Below are 12,686 nucleotides of genomic sequence, written 5' to 3'. Positions count from 1 at the left end.
GCCGTCCGGTCGTCAACTGGAGAAGACGTCCGGTGGAGGCAATCGTCTGAGGGTGTGCGACGTCGCTTAATATGTTTTCTCGGTGACCTTTGTTTGCGGACGTGGGTTTCTGTGTCCGAAAGAGCTTGTGGCTCCCGTATAGCATCCCCCTCAGGTAGAAAGGCAGAGGTTGGTACAACCCTACCGTCGAGTTCCATTCTCTCGTCCGAATCTTCATGTGGGGTCGATGGGCGCCGTTCTGCAACCTCTGCAGACACCGTAATGGTGTTGGTCAATCCAGGACCAGCGACAGGCACGCATTCTAACGCTTCCTGTCTTCCTGGGGGGTTGTCGTCTGTCATGACAGTCGATCGTGTCACCTCTGCGTAATTGAGGGGGAGGGCCGTGAGCGTAGGAGGTGGTGTCATGCAATGGAAGTTGTGTAACCCGACGTTGAATACACGCCGAGCGCACATGACCCTCCTGGCCGTAACCAGAACAAGTACGAGGTTGTCCGTCGTACATTACTATTGCTCGACAGCCACCTATGACTAAGTAGGACGGCACATGTTTGTTTAATTCAATTTTCACTTGACGGACGCCGTTGAGGACCTGGTACGTCTCGAAGGTGTTCCATTTTTCGGCCACGTGACTAATTACCGTCCCATAAGGGCGGAAAGCTGAGGTAACGACGTCCGGTGGTAGTTCGAAAGACTCTTAGTGTGCGTAATCCTAGTCCAGCATGGTCAACAGTAACCTCTCCGATGTGACCATCGGAGTGTTTGAACTAGGGAGTATTCGCGCATCTGTTCACAACTGCGTGACATAACTCGTCATCGACCATCTTGACGTAAACGACGCTACTTGTGATGGATAGGTGGATACCGATGATGTGCTGTGTTGGTATTTGAACTTCGTCACGGATGAATCGTTCGACTTCAAAGTCTCGTGGTCGTGCGTTGGCGGGCTGGAAGGTGATCTTGATGGTAGCTTTTCTGTACGAATGAGCCATGGCGACTCAATGTTAACGGACGCGAGTATTAGCTGCGGCGAGGAAGTAAACAAACTACGCGCGCTCACGACTCTGATGACGGGACGTAAACAAGACGTCCTCGCCGCTCACCGGTCGAAAGCGGACACCCCTAGACCACGGGTACCATCTACCTAGAACTTAGAACTACTTAAACCTAACTAACCTAAGGACTTCACACATATCCATGCCCGAGGCAGGATTCGAACCTGCGACCGTAGGGGTCGCGCGGTTCCAGACAGAAGCGCCTAGGACCGCTCGGCCACTGCGACAGGCGAAATTGGCTCAAATTTTCGATATACGAGACATGTATCTTTCAAGACATTCGTAATTGGATTAGGTAACTTGGAAAATAAACTCAAATATTCTTCGTCACATTTAATGCGTGTGATCTGACTCACATTTTCAGGATCAGAATCAGTACTTAAACCTCCTTCGCTTAAAGCAAGCGCCAATGCTCTCGTGACTGCAAACCTCCGGCAACATCAACTTATGACGGAGAGCACCCATTGAATGTTTGAGATCGAGTGAAGCGATATCCCTTAAACAATAACAGTAATGGGCTAAATGCGCCTGCACGCGACAAATTTTGTTTATGCTTCGGCTGAGTAGAGGCCAGAAATTCAATTGTCCTACCTACAGCACTTAAAGCTGTTTCGATATTCGACAAAAAGTCACCTACCTCGCTAACGATCTATGTCGGTAGGGCGACGGGAATGTCAAACGCTGCACGAAGCCTGGCCACCAAATCAGACTCATTTCCGTCGACCGGCAACCCGCGCAAACGGAGTTCATACATCAACTGGTCTTTCCGTAAATAAGTTAAGCAAGCTGGGAGACTCATGTTAAGTAAATTCCTGAAACAGGCAAACAACTCTCAAAACACAATAATGACAATTATGCAATATACTAAGCCAAGACTCGTACAACAGTTACACACCATATATTACATACCATTAAAGAGGAAGCGGGATGGAATCATGGTTGGTAGACACAATTTGCAATTAAGACAGTTTTTTGACGTTACCTCCTTTTAAAAAATTTACAATTACAAATTGTGGACGAGCCACTAGATAAAGCTTTACAAATACAGTTACGAACCCAACGCACTCAGTACTCTAACAAACAATTCCAAATTAAGAAAACAGGGTTACTGACAAATTTGAGAATTTCGAACTCACATATAGGACTTCCCTTAAAATAGATACAATGAAAACAACTACAGGTAAAGGGTGACTTAATAACACTTTAACACTAGTGCCAAGCTATGATGTCATTCCATAACATGATACAACCACATAATTAACAGAATAATAACAGAACCACTGATCTTAGAAATATAAATGTTCACTTGCTCAGACGTGTTAATAAAAAATTACTAGAAAAAGCTGCACAAGAATGCTATGCAAATGCTATGCTCTTTAAGATTTATTCAGTTGCCAGTCCCTAATATTTAAGAAAACGATCTCATATACAAACAGGTTAGATACAATATATGCATCTAGCAGCTTAACTCGTCTTCAGAGAAGGAAGATAAATACTAATCTTTGGAAGGCGATATGTGAACAACTCCCGGTAGTGACCAGGTTCTTAAACACTGCCAGGCCTAGACCTCGGATGACATTTCACTCCCAACCAAGGCGCTGTCACAATCAAAAGTTTCTGCCCGAATCACAAAGACATTCCAGTAACACAAACAGAGAAACACTCGGCAGAACCCTTGACTCACACATGGACAACTGTATTAATAGAGTGCAGGCTTTAAATACGGTAACATAAAATCATTTGATTGCAAGAGAAACAAAGCACTAGTAAGACTACTGAGAAAATTTTCAAATAACGCCCAGCATTTAACTAGGCCAACTGAACTCTTCCACACCGTCTTAAGGTTCGACTATGAAAGTCTAACCATAATAATAAAGTTTAAAGTCTCCGAGTGCGTCGGTGCACAAACAATTTCGACGACTTCCTCCATATCAGGTACACATTAAGAGGATGCGGGTTCCACAGCTTCACCGATTCCTTTCTAATTCTGTTCCCAGCGAAGTCACAGAAGTTCTGTCTCCAAGCTGCCCATTTCGGCAAAACGCCCAACAAATTTCACACTACAACGTGTAACGGCCATCACGCTCGTTCGGCAGCCGTTGACATTCGTCTGCCCTCGAATAGCACGAGATCTGCAGGGTTACCCGTCGAAGTCGCTTTGCCTGCCAAGCCGCAAGATAAGACATGCGAAAAGCAAAGATAGCTTACCTGAACCAAAATCTATGTCAACGATACATGAACAAAATAAGACTGGCGCCAGTTCGCCACAGCTCAATAAAAGAAATTGTCCTCGGGTAATCGCTTTGTAATATAACACGCTTTATAAATAGTGTCAAATCTCTGAATATCATTAAAGAATGGTTATTGACAGCAAAATTATTACTGAATATATTAAACATCTAACACGTGTATCGTCATGATACCTGTTTTCTTAAATGTTAAATTGTTTTCAGTGAAACACATGAAAAAAATGTTTTATTGACAGATGTTCAAACATCTGACACCGACTACAGTTTTATATTCTGCTCCTTTCTCTGTCTGCTTTCGTATTACTGCATTGTTGTGAAGCTAAAATGAGAACAATAACTTTATGTTAACTTAATAACAAAGAATAGATGTTCAAGACGCTGGGATCATTCTATTCCGGTACTACTCTATTACTAGACAATCGGCGATTCTTGGAATCGTGGAATGGGTAGTACAAGTAAGAATACTGCCTATAGGCCAACTACTTAATGTAAATTGTACTTAATTTCAAAAATTACTTTTAAACTTGAGTGATGTCTTCGTTTCTTTCCATTTAATATGTACTACAACGCCTGCGGTCTAACGCACGGCTTTCCGCATTTGGAGGCAGCGCCTGGTTCCCAGCACGAACCTGCACGGCGGACTTGTGTCGAGGTCCGGTGAGCCGGCCAGCCTGTGGATGGTTTTTAGGCGGTTTTCCATCTGCCTCGGCGAATTCTGGCTGGTTCCCCTTATTCCGCCTCAGCTACACTATGTTGACGATTGGTGCGCAAACAAGTCTCCACGTACACGTACACCACCATTACTCTACCACGCAATCATAGGGGTTACAGGTTACACTTGTCTGGTGTGCGACGTTCCCGGGGGGGGGGGGGGGGGGGGAGGGGGGAGGGAGAGGTGGCTGAACAGCACAATAGCCCTGAAAGAGTGGTTCGGTGTGGGGCAGCGGCGGGGTGAAATGGACTGTGGTAGTCATCGTGGGGTTATGGACCACTGCGGATGCGCCAGGGACGGAGACTCTCCATCGTTTCTAGGCCTCCGGTTAACACCCAATACAATACAAGGTACCACTCTAAAAAATGACCTCATTAAAGATGTAAGAACCTATGTTTATGGTCCAATTCATTTCCCTAACAACTCTCACCCAACTCTCAAGCAGCATTTTCGACTTACCTAGCCAATCACTAAAGAAGCACTGTTACAAAATATGTTTTCCAATACAAAATGTAGCTTAATTTTTTTATAAGCCCTGCTTATCAGTTAATCTTGAAAATGCATAAATTTCCGGGTATAACGCATTTGTCCAGCGTTTATCCTGAGCTCTTGCCCCAAGTTATAAATGCCCAGGCATTTTACACCACTAGTCAGGACTGAGTCACGCCAGGACGCAGAATACGAACGCAGGACCTCTGGGAGATATCCAGGAACCTGCTGATGATAGCACGAAGACGACCCAAGACAGACGGCGCCCGAGCGGTCTCAGGCGCTGTAGTCATGGACTGTGTGGCTGGTCCCTGAGGAGGTTCGAGTCCTCCATCGGGCATAGGTGTGTGTGTATTTGTCCTTAGGATACTTTAGGTTAAGTAGTGTGTAAGCTTAGAGACCGATGACCTTAGCAGTTAAGTACCATAAGATTTCATACACATTTCAACATTTTGAGACGGCTCCCCTTCAGTTCCCAACAATATCAAGTCTACTAGTGCTCCATAGCTCAGCAGCTACAGTATGCAACAGCTAGTTGTAGGGTAGGCTGGATGAGCCACATTAGGTCGCCGGCTGGCATAGAGAAGCATTCGTCTTAGGCAACAACCGATGACAAATAATGTTCGGCCGGAACGGCTAGTATTTATAGTCGTTCAGTTTGGTTCTGTTATGATGAGGCACCACTTCTGGTCACATAGACAGGCTGGGTCAGTGCAGCATACAGCACAAGGTAACGCCTCTCACCACTGCATTGAGCTGGTGCCTTCCACGAGGCTAGCTCACTATTGTTCTGCCCTCAAACAAGAACTACACAGGTAGCATTCTGGTTCTCCTGGCCACCAGTTGCAAAGTCTGTGTTGAGAGGCACTGGTGCGTGAAGAAACATTCAACTGTGGTGTGCGCACTGTAAGACCTTCGGTACACACACCATCAGATTATTTGACTTGTCGCTCTAGCGACGTAGGCGAGTGTCAGCAACATTTCTCGTGGTCTTATCGTGGCGTGTTTATCTTCTGACGTTAGATCAGATGATAGAAATGCCACTTGCAAGCTTAGAGTAGCAGATTGACGGTGACCAACTTTAAACAGAACTTGATTAATTTTCACACTCACTTATTAAAATAATGAAAAGGCATAGTTATTACTTAACTTGATTCTGGATGCTGTTTACAATTGACAATCTGAAGTTCCTTTGGTCTTGGTACGTTAATCTTATTCTCACATATCTCTGATACTTGACAAAGTGTCTATTCATTTATCTTCATAGCTATGTACAATAATATGATAATCTTATTAGGCGCAGACTGAAACTTGACTACAGACTAATGCAGACTAATGCAGACTGACTAATCGGAGGTCTGTACACTCGTTATAATACCTCGATCATTCAGATATCACTGCGCGAGTGTGATCCGCGAGGAGAAAAGGTTGTATGTTACCAGCAATCTAATTGGCTGTGTGACATATTAATACGCGCATCGGCGGAAGCAGAATTTGGTCCATCTCTAAGACAGCGCCATCTCGTAGTGTGGAGACGGACGAGCGCAGCGTCTGCGCCGTTGTGCTTAGCGGAGCCCGCTCTAGTGGGAAAGTTGTGTACGCACTGACTACGCGAATCTATGTACACAACAAAACTGTTGCTGAAAATGCTTCAACTCGCAGTTCCTTTCTTCCCACTGGCACACGTCAGTGGAAACATTCAAGTAAAATTGAATTACAGCGTTCTAGAAGATCACTTGCGCTTGGCTTTATAAAATACAATTTGCATAATTCTTCAGGCATATTAAGGTGACCACACCTTGCCTATCTGACCCATGTTAATTTACACAAGTATTTGACCCACTTCTGAAAAAACTATTTGATGCAGGATCTTAATATTTTTATTGTATGTTACATGATGTAAATAGAGTCAACTGCACTAAAATCTACTTTATCTATTTTATAGTTTTCAAGAAATATTTTTTCAAATTTATTAACAAAAAATATTAAGTTTTTTCTGTAGAAAATATTTTTTGTGAACTTCCTAATCGGGGAATATTATTGAATGTAGTACCAGAGGTGGCGTTTTATGTTATGCAGAGTCTCTGAAAATTTCATTAATTTATATATGATAGTTTCTGATATAAAGGGGCATATGTACTGAAAATTTTAGTTTGCGGGAAATTGACTTTCAAGTAAACACTTTTGAAATTTGTAATTTACAGTTAATTAAAACCGTTCTGTTGCATATGATGGCCCTTCTTTGGCCTTGAACAGGTCGTCCAGCTTCTTTTTCACCTTCCTGGATGTTTGTCTTGCTTTCTTGACCATATCAGATGCAGACCTGTCTGCATTGGCTATCCTCATTTTATAGCAATGTTGCAGCCCAGTGATCATATTTTCACCAGAAATAATTCCCAGCTTTTTCATTACCCATCACCTTCCAATATTACCACAACTGAATGTAATAACGGGATCATGAACTCCTAGTTTCATCGTATGCATGCCTACAAATACAGTTTCAGGAAGGCGGTCCAAATTATGCTATTGAAACATTCATTTGGGTTCTGTGTCTCCACATGCAGACATTTCCTTAGAAGGTCAGGATGAGCCAAGTCTCTGAAAATAGGTTTAATTGCTGTAATAATAGCAGCAGGAAGAGAATGCTGGTGAGAATAAGATTCTCCAGTGGCCTGAGCCCTGTTATATTTGCACCACGAATTTTCTCCTGATGGACACAATCCATGACATGGGTTATCATCAGTAAAACACTTACTGGAGAATATGGCCCAAACATCTCTCTTCATTGCCACCAGACTTTCTTTATTTCTCCTAATTGCCTGCCCATAGTATACCTGCAAGTTTTCTATTTCAGTTTTAGTTAACCGACCCTGTCCAGTCAACTGTTTTCCATCTTCAAATTTTTTTCCTCTCATGTCAACAGTTAGATTTTTCAGCCTTCTTCCGAAAAGTTTTTGAACATGGCCTACATATTCTGTTTTGCTAATAATGGCATCTCCATATGGCGTAGAATTGACTGTGGGTGCGTTGACAGTGGGTGACAGAAAAGTGGGAGTGGCACAAAATACACGTGGTAGGAAGATGCTCTTTAAATACTCTCGAAAAAAATTTTTTCAGCAAAATCCTTTTCAGAGCTCTTAAGTAAAACCTTAATCTACCGAAATGTGATGAAAACCGAAAATCCATTTTTTTCGACCTGAACCACGGTGTGGTCCGCTTAAGTATAGCCAAATCCCAATCAAACCGTTCAGCTGGATTTATATCATTTTCCTTTACCACTGTGATCTGGCAGCTCAGAACTGTGTCAGGAGTTACGTGTATGTATCTTTCCTAACCATATAGCATTATTCTTTCACAGGTTCCTCGTTTAATGAAGTATTGTCGTTAGCCGTGTGGCGCTGCTGTAAAGTATTTTATGGAAGTCTTATTATGAAACATACCGACAGCAACTAAGTTAATCTCAGTATTGTGGCAACAGTTACAATCCCAAAGACCATCACGAGGCCACGAAACATCACCATAGCTGCAAAGGTGAGAATCACTCACAAAACGACAAACTTTGGACATAACTGCAAACACTATTTCCATTCCATTGTATGCAATTTCACTGAATCATTTGTGTTCAACACTAATAAAACGACAAATTGCAGGCACGGATCCCTGACTGGAAATGGAAGAAAAATGGTCCTATGAACACGTGCCTGGAAATGGACGATTTCCGGACAGAGACAACAAATCGTCCCGGAACAGAGTACAAGGTTGCATAGCGTTCACGACGCAAGAGATCTTCAAAGTGGCCTCCATGCGATGTAATTCAGGCATCTATATGTCATATCACTGATTGCCTAAGTCTATCGTATTTCGGCCTACATCATGCTGGCGGACCAGTTGCCTGGGAGTTGTACTAGGGTTCGTCCCAATATCCTGTAGAAACTGATCCTCCAGATCTGGCGTACGCACACTACGCCGTCCTCATGCACATTAGTATTTTTTAAAGGACAGTGGAACAGCAGGAGAAAAGTTTTACATTCGATTTAAAACTTGTTTCGCTACCTGTTAGACATTTTATGTTATTAGGCAAATGATCAAGAAATTTTGTTGCTGCTTATTGAACTCTCTGAGCCACTGACAGCTTTTATTTATAAAGGTCATTTTTCTCTAGTGTGGTCGGTATGTATGTCACTGCTCATCTCAAATAATTGTGATGGCGAATTTCATTATCGAATATACGTATTGTGACGGAGCAGTTAACCCTTCAATGCATAGTGTGGCTGATCAGCTACAGACTTCATTTCGTCGCTGTATCCTATACTGAGCAACATTTTGTAACAAATTCGTTATTAGTGAAGTATATACACTCTACTGCAGCTGCTGAGCTGCTAGTAGTTTTTCATAGCGATCGTAAATGGCACGATGAACTGAACCAGTTCAACACCCAGCCGTGTGGACGTACTGCCGCGCGTGTGTTTTGGTCGAAAGTAGAGACGTCTTTTTGGTTGTGCACTGATTTGTTGGTTTGAAAATTACTTTTTATTTTGAAAACGTAAGTAGGTATGATGTAGACAGTAAATTCGAGTGTCTTTACGATAGATTTAAAGTCAAGTCCGTTTCTGTGTTTGTAGCGACTGTCCACAATAATGCTTTTTTAATGTAATTAAAAAAAATTTTCAATGCTTTTTTTCGTATGTAGGTACTATAAACCAAACGTGGTAATTTATACAGCTCGAAATAAAAACATCACACATTTAAGGATTAAAATGCTAAGCTCCTTGAAGCGGTTGCCTACACAACGTTTGTGTGTGAACATAATATATTCTTACTGCTCGTTTTGTGCAGGCAGTACTTTCCTTCTAAGTGAGGAGTTATTCCAGAAACCCATAAGTCTTTATTGAGAGGAAATATGCAAAATATGCCAGGAGGTTGATACGTTTGCTTCCAAAATTAAAAATTATACGAAGAGAAAAAGTAGCCGAACTTAATTGTTTGAGAAGCTCTGTAATATTCTTCTTACAATTCAGGTTTGCATCAATATGTAATTCAAGAACAAGGTGCATTCTACCCCATTTACTGACTCCTGTTCATGTGCTACATCAATTGTTGGAATGACTATTTGTTGTGCAGAAAAGAACGTACGGTGTTTCTTCAGAATTATGGACAGTCCATTTTCAGAGAAACATATAATAATTCTTTGGAAAATTTCGCTTGTTAAATGTTATGTGGGAGGTCATTCACATATATAAGGAATATGAGTGGAATGAAACTTCGCAGCTCCATGAACGACTGTTAAGAATTCTTTGTCTAACTGATTGTAATTTTCTTGACCCTTGTTTAACTTTTGGAAGCTGATGCTATCGGACGCTCGCCGCTGCCAACCTTGTGTGACAAAGTTGTGCCAACGCTATGTGAAGCAGCGTTAAGTGACAGTACTGGCGTGTTGCACAAATTGAAGTGTATTAAATATGACGGAGCAAGCCATCTTTTAATTTCCGAAATGATTGTCCGCACTGTGGAGTCCTTTTGAAAGGAACGTCTTAACGTCTGTGGTGATTCAATGATGCCTGTATTTACAACTGGGTTGGGATAATTTTTTCACAATAATTAATCTTCCCAAAAACTGCTTGAAAGTAATGAATATTGTTGCAAGATAATCTTCACAGGGCCTCTGTTTGGTACGAAAAGGTGTGCCGTGAGTATCAGTGACGTGTCCCGATTACCTTATTAAAGCATGAGCATTTTTACAGATTGCATTTCAACCTGTGTCCATTGAGATCTGAGAAAAGGCATTGTAGAACACTCTTTCTTCGGCGTCTTTCCGGACAAAATTACACTGTCAAAATTTTTAGAACATGACAGCATCATTAATCACTCACTCTGGAAATCGTTAGGAGAAAGCAGGAGCTGAGGCGCTCCCGAGGGAAGGGTGGAGATACTGGTAAAAGTCTCCAGTCGTATTAATTAACATGGCCATCTTTGTTTCGTCGGGAAACGGCAGTTGCAGGTAGCCGTCTGCTGAACCTACTTTCGAGAAAAATCGTCCTCCAGATAATAAGATCATTAGTGTCGAGGTACGTGCCAGAGGCAATCTGAACATTTACAGTGGCCGTGAAATCCTCAAACATCCTAATTTTCCCGACTGCTTTGCTAACGATCCCCAGAGGAAATGCCTACAGGTTTGCTGAAATGGGTCGCAGGACACCAATTTGTTCCACTCGTTACAGTTTAGTAGTTAATTCACTTTGAACGTCGTATGGTACAGGATGTGCACTGTAAAATTTAGGTTTTGCATTATCTTTAAGCGTAAATATGCGCTTTGGAATGCTTCGCAAACAAATGTTAATATTTATTACATAATTGCTGAATACTAGTACTGACTTCACGTACATTATCATGAATTCCCCGACGGGACAAGTCGAATGCGTTCATTGCAAATAGAATCGAAGTAGTGCTGGGTTGGTCTATACTGAACATCACTGCACTGGTCGTATTTTTGTACACGTCCCGAGAACAAATACTTTCGCCTCTGTAAGTTGTGAGATCCACATCTGATTGGTGAAAGTTTGGGTGTTATAACTGTTCGTGTGTTTGCTGATTAAGTAAAATAAATGAAGCACCAGTATCTAGCTGATATTCCACATTTTGATATTCCACATTTTGTTTCAGAATTTGTAAACTACAGAACAATTCGTCATTGTTCTTTTGAATACGAATGTCGGTATTCTTTCTGGAGAGACCGTTACAGATTGGCAACGTAGCTCAGATGTGCGATGTGATTTTAGTCTATTTTGGTTTCCAGCATCCGAGCTTTATGTGATTTTAGTCTTTATGGGTGGAGCTGATATGACTCTTCCACAGCCTAGTTTCGCGATTGACTTTTAAACTTTTGCTTTGTGTGATTTTTCTTTCGCTTGGACTTTCTGCTATGTGAACTGACTTCGAATTCCGATTGTGAAATGATGTTTATTTCCATTTTCTGCAGTTAAGGTCTACGTGGAACTGAATTCACTTTACAGTTCTTCTGTAAGTATACTTGCTTAGTGTATCGGATTTCGTGGCCAAGCGGTCCAAGACGCTACAGTCTGGAACCACGCGACCGCTACAGTCGCAAGTTCGAATCCTGCCTCGGCCTTGGATGTGTGTGATGTCCTTAGGTTAGTTAGGTTTAAGTAGTTCTAAGTTCTAAGGGACTGATTACCTCAGCAGTTAAGTCCCATAGTGCTCAGAGCCATTAGAATTTTGTATCCGATTTCATGACGGTAATGGAATTCTGCTCGGCGGAAAGAGTAATGTTTACGACTGTGCTTTGCGAGTCACTTAGCACATGACTTTGCCGCGCAAAGAGTTTAATGCCGACTCGGTCACGCTGCGAATTGATTGCTCTAGCCGCAACATAACAGTTTGCAACTTGCGGGCTAGCTTAGAACACTTCGCATCCAACGCTGCAACTATAAAAGCGTTGAAATCTAACTCCGTTAAGTGTAGTAGTTTCTGATCTTAAGTCACTTGTAGGACGTCGCCCAGACGGGATTGCGATTCTTTAAAATTTATGTTTTTCCTACACTTTGCATAATAGCAACGAGAAACGTTATGTCCACAAATAACGCTCCACAAGTTTCAATTCAATTTGAAATTTCTAGTCGTGCCTTTAGGTTCTGCTTTCCTTTCTTTCTATGTCGTGTTAAGAAAGAACAGCAGTCGCTTGTACGTGAGATTCATAATATCCGTCCAATTTTTTTGCTAGATCAGCATACAACAAATTTCGTTGCTGGACTCGATGTATTTGAGCAAACAATTTTCTACAGAGTCTAAATGTTGCAACCCCAGCAGAAAATTTGAAAAGTGAAAGATCATTTTCACAGTGAACGTATACGGAGAAATGCCAGTCAAGCTGCGTTTCATATTCGGGGCATTCCTCTATTTTAACGTCGAATAGGTGAATTGACGCAGGCATCATTGCACCGCCGTAATTCTGAGCTTCGTTAGTTGCTATCTGTGCTTTTTAATGGTTTTGTTGTGCGTCAGGGATGGAAGGAACAAAGGAAAGAAGTTAAGAGTTTAATGTGTCGGCGACAGCGAAGTCACTAGAACGGAGCACAAACTCGGATTACGAAAACATGCGGAAGTGAAACGGCCGCGCCCTTTTCAGAGGAACCACATTGCATTTGCTTGGAGCGATTTAGGGATA

The sequence above is a fragment of the Schistocerca gregaria genome, chromosome 6, assembly GCF_023897955.1.
Source record: "Schistocerca gregaria isolate iqSchGreg1 chromosome 6, iqSchGreg1.2, whole genome shotgun sequence".
Classification (NCBI taxonomy): Eukaryota; Metazoa; Arthropoda; class Insecta; order Orthoptera; family Acrididae; genus Schistocerca; species Schistocerca gregaria.
Note: the sequence above shows the minus strand (reverse complement) of the source record.